General features: G+C 36.7%; 1 non-coding gene and 2 pseudogenes across 1 annotated transcript; 2 read left to right on the top strand and 1 right to left on the bottom strand.

The window, feature by feature from the left end:
* Positions 1–2,081: 2,081 nt before the first annotated feature.
* LOC148074840 (small nucleolar RNA U3) lies at positions 2,082–2,283 on the top strand (annotated as a pseudogene).
* A 7,206-nt stretch (positions 2,284–9,489) lies between these two features.
* LOC148074839 (small nucleolar RNA U3) lies at positions 9,490–9,597 on the bottom strand (annotated as a pseudogene).
* A 481-nt stretch (positions 9,598–10,078) lies between these two features.
* On the top strand, positions 10,079–10,291 carry LOC148074838 (small nucleolar RNA U3). The gene has a single exon (XR_015711892.1). It is a non-coding gene; the product is annotated as a small nucleolar RNA U3 (small nucleolar RNA).
* Positions 10,292–12,422: the final 2,131 nt, after the last annotated feature.

Genomic DNA, 12,422 nt, shown 5'->3' with positions numbered 1-12,422 from the left:
CTTCACTGGAAATGTGTTTGAAACTCACATCAGGATGTCATGTGATCTGAGCCGTTATGAAAACTACACACACACACAGATAAATGCACACACACGATTCTGTACCACACAAATACACTCACACACACAAACACTCACACACATGCTTCACTTTAACACAAATAAATGCACACACACAAACACTCACAAACATGCTTCTCTAAAACACAATAATGCACTCACTCACAATCACACACAAACACACACATGCTTCACCATCACACAAGGATGCACACACATGCATCTCTGACACACAAAAATGCACTCACAAACAACTGCAAACACACACACGCATGCTTTACCAAAGCAAAAAATGCACAAACACGCACACACAAAAAAAGAAGCAATCACACACAATGACAAACACACACACATGTGCTTTACTACTACACAGAAATGCACACACATAAATACTTAAACACATGCTTCTCTGGCGCAACAAAAGCACTAACACACAATAACTAACGCACACACACAGATGTCTCTGTAGACAAAATGATACACACACGGAAAATATATACAGACAAACAGAGTCTAAAAACATGTACTGACACACAAAATCAGGCACACATGCCCAAACACACTCACGGAAACAGTTGAACAAACCTGAAAATAGGCGCACACACAAATAAAAAGATAAAAAACACATGTATTTACACATCAAATAACAAACAGAAGTACAAACATGCAAAAACCAAAATGGAAAAAAAAATCAGACACACAGTGACAAATGAATGAATGTGTAGACACACACACACACACACACACACACACACACACACACACACACACACACACACACACACACACACACACACACACACACACACACACACACACACACACAAGTACACGCACAGACAGTTTTGTGTTCATGTAATAGTTTGTGTGTTTTCTTCCTGGTGTGTAGACACTAGTTAATGAAGCGTCAGTTGTGATGTCAGAGGTGAAGAATCTTGTCAAACATAGTTGAACTGCTGCTTCATTTCTTGTGTGTTTTGATCTTCAAATAAATGGACAGAAAACGTCCACATGTGTTTGGACTCCAAATGTTCAGTAAAGTCACTTGTCATTGAGGGTCAGTGGAGGCTCAGAAAGAATCCATTTGTGCAGCTGTTATGAAAGGTCAACATCTCTGACCTCTCCTTCTGTTTCCTGATCAACTCATGTCCTAAATATGACTGTATTGCTTTGATCAACTCGTCTTGTGCTGAACAGGTGCACATAAGTTGTGTCCACTTTTGTGTAGAAGAAAAATCCAGAAGAGCTTGTGCCGACAATTCACATGTAGAAACTTGATTCAAAGTTTCCTGCTGAGTCGGCTGAATGTGTTTGTGGAGGTTTGCTCTCTGACCTGCTTCTCTCAAGTCAAACTTCATCAGGTTACACAACCATGAGACGCCGATCTCACGCCACACCTGTGCCGCCATCTTAGATCCCGCCAGAGCTCAAATGTGCAACACTGACGACACATTTGGACAGGTGTGGTGAGACGCCCAGTGTGGATGTTTGACTCCGCCCCCCGAGCACCTGCACCAGTCAGGTGTGCCTCTATGAGACTTGTGTGTCACGCCCTCACTGCACTCAACTGCTTTCTGTTTGCAGCGTGGAAGAGGACACCACAACAATCCACCTAGATCGCCCCCTAGCTGTGAGTCGCTCACCTAAGTCAGAATGTTAATAATTGAAAAAACGTTTTCATTTTAACATCAAACACAACTCTTGTTCAAATGTATTTTCCCTTGTATTAAACTATATTGTTTAATGTTTACAATTGTTTGTAATGCATAATAAAATAACCTGATATAGTTGTTTTAATGTCATGGTGATCAATAATCACAGTTTAGATGAATTATGGAATTGAACGTAGTGATTTTGAATACATGTTGTGTATAAACTATGAAACTACAATTATGTTTTCTAGTCTCATCTCTTTGCAATCAAATGAATGACAGTAACATTTTAAAATTCAAAAACTATGCATCCGTCACTGTAATGGTTTGGTGTGAGGATGGAGTGTGATGTTGGTGCAGAGTTAAGTTAAGACTATACTTTCAGGGATCATTTCTATAGTTCTTAACTTAAGAAATGTGTTTGGTGTCACTAACCATGATGAAGAGTTGTGATATTCCTTCCTGAGTGTGAAGCAGACAGAGAATAATGATTCACTTCATATGTTCTCTGTCATTGATGATCCTTCTTTACTTCCTTGTGCAGTATTGAGAGGAATATGATCAGAGTGGTTGTTGTGTTCAAGACAATATACTATTAAGCGATATTTTTAATGTAGTTCTTTATAACTTTTAACAAAAATTAAAATGTATTTTCATATGAATGTAAAGACTATAGTTTGTAGGTCTTTTTGTCTTTGTTGAAATTGATATAAAAAAATATCCAAACCTCTGTGGTGCTCGTCTGTAACATCTCTCTTGTACTGAAGCCTTGACGACAACAATTGTTCTGGAAAAATGAAAAGACACTGTTTCATGAAGCTTCACCAGACCATCACTAGTATTTGGATATTTTAAGTTTGTCATTTTGGAACAAGATGTGGACAAAGACCATTGAGCGTCATTTGCTTCTTTAAAATGAACAAACATTTTTTTTACTATAACTCTGAAAAGGAACCCATTATTCTAAAATGAATCACAACTGTTGAACAACATGAGGCTGAGTAGAAAATTAGTATTTCACCTGAACTAAATTGCTTTTACCATTTAGCAGAACAAACAACCACTCTGATCGTATTCCTCCTCTCAATACTCCTAAAGGAAGTAAAGAAGTAAGTCATTTGTATTTATATAGCGCTGATCATCAATGACAGTGAACATATGAAGTGAATCATTATTCTCTGCATTATCATTTTTTCACTGATAGCGGTTGATTTTATTGCCCATATATGAGACAAACATACTTTGTACGTTTCACACGGTTTCAAAATCAACAGGTTATTTTTGTTTCCATGGTTCTACAAAGACATGTGACACTCTCTATAGGAGGATTTTATGGATCTCTTGGCCCTGACTCACTGTTTCAACCACACCTTAGATCTTGTTCTAGCAAACAGACCTGAAGTTAAAACAACAAATGTCTCTCCTCAGAACTCAGTTTTGTCTGACCATCAAGTATTAAATGTGTTCTATGTATGTAGAATCCTGCTGATAAATTCTTGAGGAGCGTGATATTACTTTTTCAATTTAAAATATTTGTATCGAGCACAAGTATGCAATACAGGCATTCCAGGCAATGTTGGTCTGATGTAAAGGCAACTATGTAAATATGCAGACACAGCAATGTTACGTATATGCTCTTTTTTTTTCAAGAGACAGTAAATTCAGAAAGATAATCTATTGCAATACCAAAGAAACAACAACAACAGAGTGTACATATAATAGAAACAAAAAAAACACGTAAAACAATGAAAAATAAAGGTCAAGACAAAATCAATCCCTCCTGTATCACTGCTGTATTTAGACAGAGCTTTACCTTGTAATTTAAATGAACATGTTGATTGAAGATTAAACCAATTGTAAATATTTACAGGGTCTTAATCTGAATAAATAAAAAAGTTTGCATTCAACTTTTATCATTTAGTTCTAGTGATGTTCTGGATCATGGAGATCTTTTAAGGCCCTTGTATATGAATTGTTTGGCATTTGAATTTTCTGCTCCTGCACTCTGCTCAATTCATGAGTAAAAAAAAAATCAATTTTTGGAACAAATCATTTAATCGATTGTCGAGAAACGAAACAAATGCTTTGAGACACCATTTCAAATGTAATCTAGATAGAACTGCTCAAGGATTGTCAAGTTCAGAACACTCTTGCTTTCAGTACAATTGTTCTGGTGGTTGTGATCCAGTTGTGGGTTCGACTCCAGCCCAAGAAACATCAAAGTTCTTCGGTTTAAATAAAATACTTGGGAAGAAGTAATGTGACCTTCCTTGGTGAAAGTTTGTGTTGTTTCTCCACTGAAGGTCATTCTAAAGTCGTTCATTAAAAGTTGGGAAATGACATGACATCAATTTAAATACAGTTGGTGCTGAAATACTTTGTAAAATAGAGCTACTATAACACAAGTTGTCCACAATGATTGATTTTAAACTTTTTTAAAGAATTTAAGTGTTAACTTGAACTTTTTCTTCTAATCTTTGCCTATGAGGTTTTGTTGTTGTTGGAGTTTGTTGTGCATTACCATCTGGATCCACCGATACTAATGGATTTTTTTGATTTTTTTGATTTTTCAGAACAAAATGGTACATTCAAGTATAAAGTATTGAGTGGAAAATAAAGATGAAATTATCAAACTAGTTACTTTACAAAATACTTATATTTTTCAAGAGTTAGAAAAAGAAAATCAATAAATGCATTGAAGCAGGGCAAATATGGAAAATAAAATGACATATTTCCTTTAATTAAATTGCTTCTAATTGGTTTGACATATTCTGTCCATTTGGTCCATATCTTGTAGAACTTGTTCATATCTGTTTGGAGTGCAAAGGATAACTTCTCCATCTTATAGATGTCGTAAACGATGTCTATCCAGTTCTGTCGTGGGTGGTTCAACTTGTAACCACTTCCTCGTGATACATTTTTTACTTGCTGCCAACAATATGAAAAGCAATTTCTTGTCTCCATTATTACAGTTTTCTATTGGTTAGTCACCCAGGTACATGTTTTCACCTTTACAGGGAAGATTCACACCAAAAATGTTGTTTAAATGGCTGTGGATCTCTGTCCAAAAAGCTTTGATTCCACTGCAGCTCCAAAACACATGCCAGTGATTTGCTCCATTATACCCGCAAAGTCTCCAACATGCTTCATCCGTGCCCATGTGTATTTTTGAATGGGTGTGATAAAAAATCGAATAATATTCTTCCAACAGAACTCCCGCCATGTATTTGATCTTGTTGAAAACCATTGTAGATGATACATTTTTTTCCCAGCTCTCATTTGTGATTGATATATCTCCATCTTTTTCCCATCGCTGCTTTATATATCCTGTGTTCTCTTGTTTAGATTGTCGAATTCCTTTGTACAATTTAGATACTATTTTATTGCTATTATTTGCCTCCAATAATGAAATGAAAATCTCTAGTAATCCTTTTCCACATGCATCAATTGGCTTTTTCAAATTTTGATTAAAATAATTTCTGACTTGTAAGTATCTGTAAAAATCCTCTTTTTCTTAAGGTTTTCAAAACTCTGAAAATTCCCTTTGTGAATAAATGATTGATAATCAGATAAACCTTTTGAGATCCAAGTCTTAAATCTGCCGTCCCTTTTATTGGGCACAAAATCGGAGTCAAAAGCACACCACCTCAAGATCCTCGGGGAATCCCCTAGGTGGCAGGACTTGACCAATTCTTGCCAAGATTTTAGGAAAATCCTTAAAAAGTATAGTAGTAAAAAAGTAGTAAGTAGTAAAAGTATGATCTGCAACCTTCATTTCATCCTGTAGCTTGTTCTCTGCTATGAGAGCAATCAATGGAACACCATTTACGCTAGAACCTTCCAAGTTCTTCCAACCTGCAGTGTAAGATCTTGAACAGAGACAGATTAAGGGCCTCAACTGTGCTGCATGGTAATAATGTTGAAGGCAGGGCAGGCCCATACCTCCCTTCTCTTTACTTAATTGCAGTGTTTTATATCTGACCCTGGGTTTGTTCTCCTCCCACATAAATCTTGAAATTAATCTGTCCCATTCTATAAATTGTTTTGATGGAATTTTGACCGGGAGACATTGAAAATGATATAATATTCGCGGCAGAATATTCATCCTGATGGAGTCTATCCTTGAGTGAAGATTTAAATATGGTATAGTTGCCCATCTTTGTAAATCCAACTTAATTCTTTCACTCAAAGGTCCATAGTTGAGGTCATACAGTCTCAGCAAGTCTCTAGGTAGTGACACCCCTAAATATTAGAATTTTGCATCCCATTTCCAGTTATACATATTCCTGATTTTTCATGGTGGGTCATAGTTCAGTGTTAGAACTTGATTTTATCAATATTAATTTTGTAGCCTGATAGTAGACCGTATTCTTTTAGCATCTCCATCACTTGTGTCTGAGAAGGTTGTGTTATGGTCAACAATAAATCATCAGCAAACAACGCAAGCTTTTGCTCCCCCGTGGACATCATGACTCCTTGGATTTCTGTCCTCTGCCTTATCCATTGACCCAGAGGTTCTATGAAAATGGCAAACAATAGTGACGCACAACACCCCTGTCAGTTTCCTCTCTTCAGAACAAATGATTTTGTTAAATCTCCATTCATTTAATTCGAGCCATTGGTGTTTTGTACAATGCTTCAAAAGTATCAATTATAGTATCATGAAATCCAAATTTTGATAAAACTTTATATAAAAATGACCAACTTACTGAGTCGAACGCCTTTTCTGCGTCCAGACTCAGTAACAGCGTTTCCAAGTTTTGATTCCCAGCTTGTCTTATAATGTGTAATGCTCTCCTGATGCTATCTTGAGTTTGTCTATTTCCAACAAAGTCTGTCTGGTCCTCATGAATTAATTTAGGTAAGATTGGTTCAATTCTTCTTGTTAGTATGGAGGTGGACAGTTTATGATTAATGTTCAAAACGCTCACTGGACAGTAATTCCCAGATTCCATATTATCTTTCCCTTCTTTGGGAATTACAGATATGATCGCCTCGCTCCATGAGGTACAACTTTATGTTCTAAAACCCAGTTAAATGTTCTCAGGAGTGTAGTAGTTAGTTGATCTTGCATTATTTTGCACCACTCGGAGGTAAATCCATCTGTTCAGGGGGATTTCCCTCCTTTTAATCTTTTAATTGCTGATCAAAGTTCATTTTCTGTCATTTTTTATGTTAATTTTTCGTTTTGTTCATTGTTAACCTTTAGAAGCTCAATTTGGGATAAGAATTTGTCAATCTGGTGGACATTAGCTGTTTGAGGTTGAGAATAGAGCTTTTCATAACATTTTAAGAAACATTTCTGAATGTTTTGTTGATTAGTTTCCACTCTATTAGTTGTGTATAGACCGGTCAGCTTGCAGTTTTCTCAATTTTAGGACAGGAGCCTGTTGGGAGAATGAGTGAAGTTCTCGATGCCTGGACAGAGTGAAGAACAACCAGACTTGTCAAAACTTGTTACTCGCGAGGGGAGACACTCAGACCGTAGAGACCATGCTCAAACAATCTCAGTGAATACCAACGGTCTGTGTCTCCCTCACGCTTTTTATTTAGTTTCACAGCTACGTCAGCCACAACCAGGCTGGAACAGGTTTACAGATACGATGAACGTTGTTTATATGAGGGCACACGCGCTGGCGGGGGTTGACCTTCGGTTGGCAGGAGCAAGACAAGAACCATCTTACAGTTTGTGGATTAAACGTCATGGTATGTGGTTTCATCAGCCATGATGCACAAGTTTCATCAGCCATGATGCACAAGTTTTATCAGTAATGATGCACAAGTTTTATCAGTAATGATGCACAAGTTTTATCAGTAATGATGCACAAGTTTTATCAGTAATGATGCACAAGTTTTATCAGTAATGATGCACAAGTTTTATCAGTAATGATGCACAAGTTTTATCAGTCAAGGCACCAACTTGTGAGGGACAAACATTCTGATCACTAATATTCTTATAACAGAGCCTCATAGATTTTCCACCAGCCTCGTAGTATTTTTTCTTGGTGAAAAGTATTTTTTTTTGTATTTCATGTGTATTTATTTGATCTATTTCTTTTCTTAGTTTTTGAACTTTCAATTGAGTGTCATCATCTAAGGACTGAGAGTGTTTCATTTGAGTTGTCCTCAGTTTGTCTTCTAATTCCATAAGTTTTTGTTGAGTCTGAGTTTCTTCTCCTATGAAAAGATAGAAATTATTTTACTCCTCAACACAGCCTTTGTTTAGAGCATCCCATAATATTGGTGGTTATACTTCCTTTTTATCATTTAATTCTAAATAATCTTCAATTTCAGCTTTCAGTTTATCTTTAATAGCGTGGCTATTTAACATTTTTGAATTTAGTCTCCAAACTGTAGATCTAAGCTTTTGACCAGACAAACGTCATATAGACAGGACCGTGGTCAGAAACACTACTAGGGCCTATTTCACAGATAACAACAGATCACGAGAGTAAACATTATGAGCTGCTGAGTAATGTGTATATTCTCGACTTTTTGAGTTCAACTCTCTCCAAGTATCAATAATTCCCACTTCTTCCATAATATTGTTGAACTTATTGTTGATCTTTCTTGTGTCTGACTTGCCATTAGATGAGTCCATTTTGGGGTTAAGTGGAAGATTGAAGTCGCCCCCACAAATCAACATCCCTTGGCTTTTTGTTGTCATTATTTCAAGTAAACGTTTAAAGAAGGACTAGTCACTCCCAGGTGGAACATACACGTTAAAGAAACTCACCAAATCATCTTCAACTTTACCTGTAATTGTTATAAATCTACCTTCATTATCTTTATACTCTGAGATGTGCTGGTAATTGACTGTGTTATTTATGAGGATTGTCACTCCCCTCCTTCTTCCTGAACTGTGAGAAGCATAATAGACGTGTTTAAATCCTGATTTATTCAGTTTACCATGTTCTATGTCATCAAGATGTGTTTCTTGTAAGAAAGCAATGTGCAAGTTTTGACAATATCTTCGCCCTTTTAACTGCGTTGAGTACGCCGTTAATATTGAACAAAACAATATTTATTGATCTTTTATCCATTACTGGTGTCCTTTTTGAACAATTTCACAAAACTGGTATGCTCCCTCCCCCCTCAAAAACCAAAAACAAATAAACAAAGGCAGAAAATCTAACAAACTCAATATTACATTCAACTTAATAAACAACTTGAGTGACTCTCAAAGGAGGGTCTCAGGAACTGACATGCAAGTGTGACGTCGTATCTCCATTTTCTCAGATCCTCCATTGCTTCCTCCACTGTAGCGTAGGTTCTGGTTCCGTCTTTGTATTTCACTCGTAGTCTGGCCGTGAAGAGAGTCTGAAATTGAACTTGGTTTTCCTTCAGGACTTTGCGCACCTCTGCATACTCGCACCGCTGTTTGATGATGGCTGGAGGATAATCTTGATCCATTTTTATTTGGTTAGATTTCCAGGAGAATCCTCTGCTCTGCCACACCTTGGGAAGAATCGACTCTTTCGTTGAGAAACTCAGAAACTTGACGATGATGGAGGTCTAGTGGACCGGTGCGCTCTCTCCATCCTCAGCTCCTCTGCTTTCTGTCATCCCAAGTCCTTCACGAAGCAAGTTCTCCACAAAAGTTATCATGGAGGATGACTCCTCAGCCCCCTCCGGAACGCCATAGATCCGTATTCTTTTCTTCTTTTCTCTTCTAGATCGACTTTCCAAGTCCACCATCTTCTCCTCGACTCTCGCGTGTAGCTTTAGCATCTCCGTATAAACTTCCTCGACGTTCTGAAGCCTTTCTTCTGCCGTCACCATCCGTCCCTCTGCCTCTTCCATCCTTGTATTTAGCTCTTTAACACTTTACAAACACATTTCTTAAGTTAAGAACTATAGAAATGATCCCTGAAAGTATAGTCTTAACTGCTGTCAGTCAAAGAATGAAACTACATCACATGGTCACATGTCTTCACTGGCAGTGCAGTTTAATAAAAGACAAAGATCAACTGTTTGATTTTTTTTTTCATACAGACACTAAAAATGGACAAAAATATAACTTGAACAATATTTCAAAGAAAGAAAGTCAAATTATTTGTAAAATATTATTTAATCCAAATTAATATTCAAATACCTTTTTTAAATTTGTTTCATAAACAAACACTTCTCATGAGGTATTTCTTGATTGTGTAATTTAATGAATGTATAGTCTTCCTGTAAATGTCACTGTGGAGTGTCAGTTACATTTTTAGATACATTTTACATTCATGTTTGTATTTACTCTAAAACACAGTCTTTTTTTGCTCATATAAATGCAATTTAATGAATGAAACATGTTTTTAATAAACCATCACTTTAGTAGTTTGGTGTGAGGATGGAGTCTGTAGTTGGTGCAGAGTTAAGTTAAGACTATACTTTCAGGGATCATTTCTATAGTTCTTAACTTAAGAAATGTGTTTGTAAAGTGTTTGGTGTCACTAACCATGATGAAGAGTTGTGATATTCCTTCCTGAGTGTGAAGCAGACAGAGAATAATGATTCACTTCATATGTTCTCTGTCATTGATGATCCTTCTTTACTTCCTTGTGCAGTATTGAGAGGAATATGATCAGAGTGGTTGTTGTGTTCAAGACAATAAACTATCAAGGAAAGTTTTAATCTAATTGTCTTTTTTAATTTTAACTAAAAGAAACAAAAGTATTTTCATTTTAATGTAAAGACTGAAGCTCATAGGTCTTTGTCTTTGTTGAAATTGACAGACTAAACGGATCTGTCCAAGAAGCAATGAATTACACACATAAAAACACAAAAGTATCCCAAAGTAAAGGTTTATTTTTGTATTGAAAACATGTTTGTGTCCCTTGAAAGTGAAACAGCATTATTGAATTATTGTAATCAGATGCATTGTGGTCAGTCGTGTGTGAGCGATTGACTTCACTTATGTTTGCAAGGTTCCATATTAATACTAAAAACACAAAAGTCTGTAGCAAGGTACACTTTTTTTTGTTATATTCCATTATGTATTTTAAAAGTTGTATCATATAAAACCTAAACACTATAATGTCGTGCAAGCAATCTCTGAAATGACACTACCACCTGCTGTCCAATGAGTGTTAGTAACTTATTATATTTTATATGATATGAATCTAGTTAGTTGGTAAAAAACCAGCTTGACTGGAGTCTGTTTATTCAGTTCAAATCATTAATAATAATGACTAATAATGAAAGGTATTATTATTATAAATTGTACTTTATCAGCACATCAGAAACAGACCTAAGTTCTCCTCCATCTTCATGACTCTAAATTGTTTAGGCATTAAAGTTGATCAGTTTTAGGTGAGGAAGACTTTCTTCACTCTGGCCTTCTGCGACTTCTGCAGGAAGCTGCTTTTCCAGGGGTTCCGCTGCCAGACATGGGGGTACAAGTTCCACCAGCGCTGCAGCACCGAGGTTCCTCTTATGTGTGTCAACTACGACCAGTTACAGTAAGTTGTGTCACTTGAGAAGTTGTACAAAATCTTAAATTAAGCTGTGATTTAAAGTGTTGACTCTTCACTGAGGTCATGGTCAGTTTAAGCGCGTCTAAATAATTAACAATTGAATATAAAGAAAGTATTGTTTTTAACCTGATGCATCTATAAACATGTGTGCAGTTATAGATTCATATATAAGCAGGATAACATTCAGTAAAAAACCTTCATTTAAACTTGATTTTAATAACATTTTCTTTTGTGGTTCAAGCTTATTGCTAGTTTCCAAGTTCTTCGAGCACCACCCCTTCACTCAGGAGGAAGTTTCTTCAGAAGGGACGACCCCCGTGTCCGAAGTCTGTCCTTCACTCCCCCCATCAGACTCCACAGGGTAATCCCCGCTCTCTCCCTTTCTGCGTGTTCGTCTCTGTGCTCTCTCTTATTGATGGCTTCAAACCTTTCCAGATCCATATGCCACGCCACTGTGTCCCCGTCCAAGTCCATACCCATCCCACCTAGTTTCCGGCCCAATGAGGAAGACCACCGTAACCAGTTTGGGCAGCGGGACCGCTCGTCGTCCGCACCCAACGTCCATATCAACACCATCGAGCCTGTCAACATTGATGTGAGATGCAACAGTTGTTGATATAAATGACTTGATTTTTGATGTAAGAATGTGAAACCAAGTAGTCAGAGGTTCTGCCTGCATCTGAAAAAAATGGATGAATGTTCAAATGATTTCATCCGACGTTGTATATTCTTTCCTTAAACTATTTATCTATAATAATAGTAACACAAATGTTGATTCTATACAGGATCTGATTCGTGATCAGTGCTTACCGAGGTCGGAGGGAGGTAAAGATCAACACGCAACATTTCCCAAACATCCTGTGGCTTTTTTTCCAACCATTCCGCGTCTGCGTGCTCTTAGTCTTTTGTGTGTGTGTGTGTGTGTGTGTGTGTGTGTGTGTGTGTGTGTGTGTGTGTGTGTGTGTGTGTGTGTGTGTGTGTGTGAGACCCAATAATGAATATGAATATAAATGGAATGTTGAAAAAGACAATACCATATACCATATATAATATTTAATTGTGTGTTGTTCGCTTTGCTTGAACAACCAAATATGATAAAATGATTCATCCAACAGCTTCTACACACTCAGCTACTTGGTTAAATAAGTAACTATAATAACTATTGGTACACATGTCAATAGTCATGTTTTAGGGTGAATAAAAAAAAAAAAACGTTAGTAATCTTGTCATATCAGCCATATTTATGTAT

Source organism: Callionymus lyra, chromosome 7 (genome assembly GCF_982586985.1).
Source record: "Callionymus lyra chromosome 7, fCalLyr1.hap1.1, whole genome shotgun sequence".
In the NCBI taxonomy this organism is placed as follows: Eukaryota; Metazoa; Chordata; class Actinopteri; order Syngnathiformes; family Callionymidae; genus Callionymus; species Callionymus lyra.
Note: the sequence above shows the minus strand (reverse complement) of the source record. Positions and strands in the feature narration are given on the sequence as shown.